Source organism: Pongo abelii, chromosome 15 (genome assembly GCF_028885655.2).
Source record: "Pongo abelii isolate AG06213 chromosome 15, NHGRI_mPonAbe1-v2.0_pri, whole genome shotgun sequence".
NCBI lineage: Eukaryota > Metazoa > Chordata > Mammalia > Primates > Hominidae > Pongo > Pongo abelii.
This window is the reverse complement of record NC_072000.2, coordinates 39,529,844-39,535,843: the sequence shown is the minus strand read 5'-3', so window position 1 is coordinate 39,535,843 and position 6,000 is coordinate 39,529,844. Positions and strand designations below refer to the sequence as shown.

At 39.3% G+C, this 6,000-nt stretch overlaps 1 pseudogene; it reads right to left on the bottom strand.

Annotated features, from left to right (window-relative positions):
- Positions 1-201: 201 nt before the first annotated feature.
- On the bottom strand, positions 202-1,421 carry LOC100431941 (RNA-binding protein EWS-like; annotated as a pseudogene).
- Positions 1,422-6,000: the final 4,579 nt, after the last annotated feature.

The window sequence follows — 6,000 nt, the reverse complement described above, 5'->3', positions numbered from 1 at the left end:
AGGCAAAGGCAGGAGACTTGCTTAAGCCCAGGAGTTACAGCCTGCAACCGAGCTATGATCATGCCACTGCACTCCAGCCTGGGCAACAGAGTGAGATCCTGCTCCTTAAAAAAAAAAAAAAAAAAAAAAAAAAAAAAAAAGTTCTAATTGTTCTGAAAAAATTTTTTTTAAATTTAAAAAGTTATTAGCTAAGTTTAACAAACTAAATCTTTTCAATCATTATCAGCTTCAACTTCAACAAGGGGAGAAAACTATCACCAAGAATATTCAGCAACACATGTACAATAATCTAAATTCACCTAGTTCACTATCTACAACAAAGACAGCCCCTTCACAATTCTAGCAACTTTTATTTTACTCTCATCTCTCACCATTTCCTTCCTGCACCCCAGGCAATTTGCTGCTCCCCATACTCATCCCCACTCCCATATACCTCTAAGCCTTTATACCAGCTGTTCCCTGAGCTCCTCCTCACCTGGTGAGCACTTACTCATCAGTCATTCAAAACTTGACGCAGAAGTCTCCTCCAGTGTAGAAGCCTGGCTGTAGAATCCAGTTTGGGGTAGGTAACTAGTGGGAGGCTGCTGCCTATAGCTGCTTTGTTGACCATAGCTACTCTGCTGTCCATAGCTGCTCGGTTGCCCATAGGTGTTCTGCTGAGAGTAACTGCTCTGATCATAGCTGGTAGGAGGGTAGGTTGGAGGTGCAGTGACTGGCTGCATGGGGTAGCTCCCAGGTACCTGGGGATAACTGTAGTTACTCTGTCCATATCTTAGGCCGGTTGTTAACCCCATGCTAGATTGAGGTTGACTAGTCTCAATGGGTTTGTTACCATCCTATGGTCTTATAGGTGTAATGGCTGCTGGCTGCTGCCCATAGGCTGGGTAAGCAGTCTGAGTGCCATATGCAGACTAAGCAGCATGGAGGCCTGGGTGGTGGTGACTGTAGCAGTGGTGGTATCATAAGCACCAGTGCCACACCCCTGGACAGGCCGGCTGTATGCCTGGGGAGCTGTCGGAGTAGTATAACCAGTGTGAGGCTGTCCATAAGAAGTTGCATAGCCCATGGGTTGCAGTGGTCTGAGCCTGGGTATAGCTGACATCAGTGGGCTGTCCATAGGTTCCATAGCTTTGTTGCCCATATGCCTGGGTGGTCTGTGCATATCCTTGAGTGGGCTGGGCAGCATAAGCACTGTAGCCCTGCTGCACTGCAGCTTGGCTATAGGTACTGTAATCCGTTGACGCCATTTTCTCTCCTTCCTCCTCGTTCTCGCAACATCTGTCTCCTTCTTGCTCCCATTTAACTATCTAAAAAGATTATAGAAATCCTATGCTTCCCAATTTTCAAAGCTCTAATAATCTCATGACTATATATTGAGGTCACTAAAACATTACTATAACTTTGGATATAATTCAGTGGACCAATGATAATGTTTACTCTCTAAGAAAAGAAACTATGAAACAATCTAGTTCTAGATCTTTACATAAAAGATCAACAAAGTAACTCATTTTGCAGTATGAATTAATATTTATTAATTTGCTATTTGTAAATTGTCTATATTAAATTATCAGTTAAGCCTTCCCTGATTAATAATATTCCAGAGATTATATTGATTATAGTAGATAATTAGGTAAAAACACAACCATACAAAATTCTATTTTAAGAATTTTGAGGACAAAATTGGGAGAAATGTGGGGTAAAAATCTACAACATAGTTATTGATTTAACAGATAAATATAAACTATGCAGTTAGTCCTCCATATCTGTGGGTTTCACATCAGCTAGGTTCAACCAACCACAGATGGAAAATATTCAGAAAAAAAAATGAATAGTTTCACCTGTACTGAACATGTACAGTCTTTTTTTTCTTGTCATTATTTCCTAAACAATACAGTACAACAAGTATTTACACAACATCATATTGAGAATTACAAGTAATCTAGGGATGAATTAAAGGATGATGTGCATAGGTTATATGCAAATAACCGTGTTATATAAGGGACTTGAGCATCTGTGGATTTTGGTATTTGCAGGGATCCTGGAACCAATCCCCTGAGGATACTGATGGATGATTATATTTACTGCCACATCCCTTCAGAGCACTTTGATCTGTATTACCAGTTCTCATGTTCCCTTTTGTTTAATTACATACTTTGTTTCTACAGTAACTCTAAAGCATATAATCAGTTGCAATGTCCCTAAGCCTTTTACATGGTGAATTTTTTTCAGCTAACAAAGAGTAATAACAATATAATCCTTGTGTAGAAATTTATCTTCTTCCTAAACATCTCTTAATTAGTATGCAATAGGATTCAATACAACTGAAGTCTCACTATACCATTTTGAATAATTAGGAGGAAAAATACAAATTCTAACCTAGGCACCTAAGTCTTGTAGGAATTTACTGCCACCTTCAGGTTTTAATGAAAATGCACTGGGACTGTAGCTTTTACATTTCCAGGTGATAGTCCCTGGTTAATATAGTAGAAATATTAACATTATTTTCTGGCTTTAGAAGCAAAGTACTATCTAATTTAGATTGCAGTACAAAATGCATTCAGGAAATGCCTTTCGCCTTGTCTTTTTGTCTTTTGTGATTCTTTCAATAATGTGTAATTGAAAATTAAAGTCTGTTTTTTATCAGTCATTATAATTATATACTGGAAGTTCCCAGATCTGTGTCCAGAATGTACTTTGTATCATTGTCTAAATCTAGTTAAAAAAAAAAAAACTCTTACAGCAAACTGTTTTAAATGTTCCATGTGTCAATGCCTTCCAGCCAAAGGCCACCAGGAACACACCTGCAGTTGCACAAGTTGGGTTTCTTGCTCATTTCAGGGAGGGAGAAACCACACCATAGGGAACTGTGGATGTCTGAGTAAGAAGGTGTTAAAAGGGACTTATAGGATTTGGGCTTTTATTGGGAGATTTTTGGTAGGGTTCGAGGAAGTGGGCTTTGCTCTGGATAAAATGCTTTCAGGAAGTGGGGGCAATCCCATAACTTAGTATCTTAATGAGTTTTACTTATAAAGCAGGTGGAATGAAGTGAGGCTAATGCTGTAATTGGTAAATTATAGCATTTTGGCTATTTCACATTTTGACTCATTCACATTAGCCAGAATAGGGGAATGTTTCACTTTTTTTGTGGTTTGCAGACTGACTTTGTTTTTGTCTATATTTAGACAAGATGTTGTTGGTGTGGACGTTGACCCCACTTCCTCACGGTCACAGAGTGGCCGTGATGTTGGTGTTCCATGAGATTGTTTATGTTCAACAGAACACCAAGGCCTATCAGGCAGTTCCCAGTTGTCAGGGACTGCTTTTCTCTTTCTCATGCATTTATTTGTAATTCCATGAATACCTTTTTTTTAATTCCTTGAATTTGTGGTGAAATTATAAAAGTTTGCTATGATTTTCAAAACGGCTATCAACAGAATATGAAGCTCTAAGTATGCATCATAAATGTTGCAAGGGTGTGAAACCCAGCTCAGAATCATTTGGAAAAAGGGGAATTTATTAGAAGACCCATGTAACATGAGGAAGACTGGAGTGCAGATGGACTATGAGTCAGCTCATAGCACGAGGTTAAATGCCAAGAAACTCCCCATCCACCTCTCATCTCTTCAGCTGTCTCCACAGGGCAGGAAATGTAATTGCCTATAATTTCCAAACTTTATTGTCCCAGTTCCAACATAAGAGGGAGACTGATGCTTTTTCCTGCAGTTATTGTTTAAAAGATCCAAGAGAAGGGTTTTAATTGGGGCAGGCTGAGTTACACGTTCACCTAGTGCACTCAACTAGGACCAAGAACTGTGCAGTATTAGAGAAAGAGGTGTTCTCACTAGAACCACACAGTCAGATCAGGGAAGAAGCATTTCCTGGAAAAAGTAGAATTGAAGTTCTGGGTAAGCAAAAGATTTGAAAAAAAGATTTAAAGCTGGGAGGAAAAAAAAATCAGTTCTGGGTTCCAGAAATGTAATATTTGCTATAAAGAGAAAAATAAAAATAAAATAAAAAGAGAGAGACCCAGTTAGGCCATCACAATTATTTCAGTAAAATATACCAGAGGCTTGAACTAGGGCAGCACCAGTGGGAATAGAGAAAAGAGAATGCTTTCAGTTAGAAATGTTTCAGAGTTAGAATCTACAGGACTAGCTAATTCCATAGATGTGAGGAGGAGTCAAAATTCATAAACAGCCCTTACATAGGATTTATCATGTAACATGCCCTGTTCTACACACTTGACATATATTCATTAAGTCCTCACCACAACCCTATGAAGTATTATTTCCATTTTCAGATGGTGAAATTGAGGCACAAAAAGGTTAAGAAGTTACCCAAGGTTGACCGGGTGCAGTGGCTCATGCCTGTAATTCCAGCACTTTGGGAGGCCGAGGCAGGTAGATCACCTGAAGTCAGGAGTTCAAGACCAGCCTGGACAACATGGTGAAACCCTGTTTCTACTAAAAATACAAAAATTAGCCAGGCGTTGTGGTGCACGCCTGTAATCCTAGCCACTTGGGAGGCTGAGGCAGGAGAATCACTTGAACCTGGGAGATGGAGGTTGCAGTGAGCCGAGATCGCACCATTGCACTCCAGCCTGAGCAACAAGAGCGAGACTCCATCTCAAAAAAAAGAAAAAAAAAGAAGTTACCCAAGGTCATACAGCCGATAAATGGTAGAGTTCACATCCAGCTAATCTGGCTGCAAAATTCATGAGTTTAGCCACCTGCCACAACCTCTCCAAGGTCTGAATTTGTGTGAGTCATTGTGTGCATCAGGGGTGAAAGCACAGAGTACATTCCAGACTGGGAGAGGAATGTGCAGAGGAGATAATATTTGGTTTTCTTTATATTAAGTTGTAAATGTGTTAAGAGAGTAACAGATGGAAATGCCCAATGGGCAATTTGAATATATAACTCGGGTAAGGGTAGAGGCTTAAATTTAGAATTTGTTAGGACCTAAATGGTAGCTGAAGCCAATGAGTGAATGAAATCTTCTAAAAGGAGTAGAACGATGGCCTAACATGCAGCCCAGAGAAAAACAAAGAGAAGGTAGAAGAATGATCTTCAATAATGACCTAGAAATTAACTAACCCAGTGTTTCTGATGATTAGGAGAAATAGGCATCATCATATACTGTTAGTAGGAGCACAAATGGATACAATTTGTTTGCAGGGAAGTTTGACAATATCTGATAAAATACAAATTTTCCCTACCATTTTTTGACCCAGCAATTCTACTGGAAATTTATGCTACAAATATACTCTTTCCTAGCATCAAAGATATATGTACAAGAGTGTTCACTGCAGCCTTGTTTAATAAGAAGGAAGAAAGGGAAGGAGGGAGGAAAGAAGGAAGGAAAACAGCAACCTCAATGTTCATTAGTATTGTGCTAGCATTCCACACCATAGAATTCTATGTGGTTATTCCATAAAAATAAATACCATGTGGTCATTAACAAGAACAAAGTAGATCTCTGGGAACTTCTATGGAAAGATCATCAACATGCACTAGAAATATTCAGTGATGGGGGGGAAAAGACAAAAAAAAAAACAACAACAACCAACAACATATGTTTAAAAAGAAATAAAAAGAGAGGTTATATTAGTTCATTTTCATGCTGCTGATAAAGACATACCCAAGACTGGGTAATTTATACAGGAAAAAGGGGTTTTAAGGACTTACAGTTCCACATGGCTAGGGAGGACTCACAATCATGGCTGAAGGCAAAGAGGAGCAAGTCTTACATGGATGGCGGCAGGCAAAAAGAGAGAGCTTGTGCAGGCGAACTCCCGTTTTTAAAACCATCAGATCTCGTAAGACTCATTCACTATCACGAGAATAGCGTAGTAAACACCCTCCCCCATAATTCAATCACTTCCCACCAGGTTCCTCCCACGACACAAGAAAATTAATTCAAGATGAGATTTGGGTGGGGATACAGCCAAACCATATCAGAGGTATAGGAGAATACATGTAATGTTCCTTTAGTGTAAGT